Genomic DNA, 2,161 nt, shown 5'->3' with positions numbered 1-2,161 from the left:
TTTTCAGCCTTTTTTTTTTTTTGGTAAAATTTATTTAATCTGGGATGTGTTTATTGAATGTTTTTTTCCTTAATATAAAAAAACTATAATGTCCATATTTTGCTGTCCAGTTGCAGTGTTACATGCTTATAGGACCATAATTCACCTTAAAACATCAAGGTTTATAATAACACTTCGACAAGTAGGTGTTTCAGATAAGTTGATGAATTACACTCTTGGTATGTGTCATGTCTGATTTAGTTTGGACTAGAAATGATGTAATCCAGTTTTAATTAACTATAATGTAACTTTCACATTTCACACCTACTGAAATGGTTGTAACATCCTCTTACTACATATGATTGAGCATACTCTTGCTTGTCCTTTTGAGCTCTGAATGAGCTGGGTTGGATTTTTTCTTACTGTTACTTCTAAAGTGAAAAAACTGACTTTTATAAGATTGAGAACTGTTACAATCCCCTTGTGTCTCAAAGTTTGCTTTTACCCAAATGATAGCATTTCTGTAATGAAAGCATTCATTTAAAAAAAAATTAGGGACAGTGGAACTTCAGTAGGGACCTAAATAAACCTAGTGAATAATTTCACCCGTAGTAACCCCCACTTCTCCCTCCAACCTACCTCTTCTGGGTTACAGATAACATAGCCTTTTCTCTGATGTACTCTTAGCCAATATCTGTCCCATAATTCTAAATCTTTTATTCAGTATCAACTAGCTATTCAGGGGGTGGGGGAAGCATGAAATAATTGAGGACTATTCATACCAAGGAGCTCCTTTATGCCTTTAAAAGTTTAGCTCTCAAAAAAATGTTAGCAGAATCTCTTTGGGGTTTGAAAAAAAAAGATTTAGGCACACCTCTTAGTGTTTTAGGCAGTTTGAGTATGTGAACTTAGTTCATCTTTAGAACCTATCCAAACTGAAGCATTAGAGAGGTTAAAGGGATTAAAAAACAAACAGATGTAACATGGGATAAAAATCAAGTGATCTAACATGTACAGCTGGAATCCAGAAGGACAGGAAGAGAGAGGAGAGGAAGAAAAATTGGGGCAGAAAAAATGTATGTGGAGAAATAAAAATTGAAAATTTTCCTAATTTGATTTAAAAAATAAGCAATGCACAGATCCAAGAAACTCAAATTGCAAACGATAAATACAAAGGAAATCACACCTATGCACATTATTATCAAACTGCTGGAAAACAAAATGAGAAATTTTAAAAGGAAAAAACACACAAGGATAAATGGTAAGAACAAACAAATGACCAGAGGAAATGGACAAATGGATAAATGTTTTCATAGTGCTTAATACTGTCAAACTAAAACTCTAAAATGCTGATACATAGAATTTTATATCCTTTAATGAAAGCTGAGAAAACTTGATTTCAGAAGACCTGCACTACACAAAATAAGGAAATTCTTCACATTGAAGGTACATAACTGATGAAACCTATATCTTCATGAAGAAAGTGCCAGAAATGATAAAAACTTTTTCTAGTGCCTAGCTTAAAATCCAATTAACTTTTTAAAAATTAACATATAATGTGTTATTAGCCCCAGGGGTATGGGTCCGTGAATTGCCAGGTTTACACTTCACAGCACATACCTTCCCCAATGTCCATAACCCCACCACCCTCTCCCGACCCCCTCAACCCTGTTTGTTTTGTGAGATTAAGAGTGTCTTAAGGTTTGTCTCCCTTCTGATCCCATCTTGTTTCATTTAAAATCCAATTAACTTCAAATTCAATTAACATTTGTTTCGGGGTACAGGTCTGTGATTAATCATTTTTTTTTTAAAGATTTTATTTATTTGACAGATCACAAGTAGGCATAGAGGCAGGCAGAGAAGGGGAAGCAGGCTCCCTGCTGAGCAGAGAGCCTGACACGGGACTCTATCAGGACTCTCAGCTCATGACCTGAGCTGAAGGCAGAGGCTTAACCCACTGAGCCACCCAGGCACCCCATCAATCTTATGATACCTAGTGTTCATTACAACACATAACCCTCCCCAATGGCCCTCACCCAGTTACTCCATCCCTCCAATCTCCTCCCCTCCAGTATTCCCATTTGTTTCCTATGATTGAGAGTCTCTTACGGTTTTTCTACCTCTCTGGTTTCATTTTGTTTCATTTTTTTCCTCTCTTCCCGTATGATCCTCTGCCTCGTTT

Source organism: Meles meles, chromosome 1 (genome assembly GCF_922984935.1).
Source record: "Meles meles chromosome 1, mMelMel3.1 paternal haplotype, whole genome shotgun sequence".
NCBI lineage: Eukaryota > Metazoa > Chordata > Mammalia > Carnivora > Mustelidae > Meles > Meles meles.
This window is presented reverse-complemented; position numbering follows the sequence as displayed.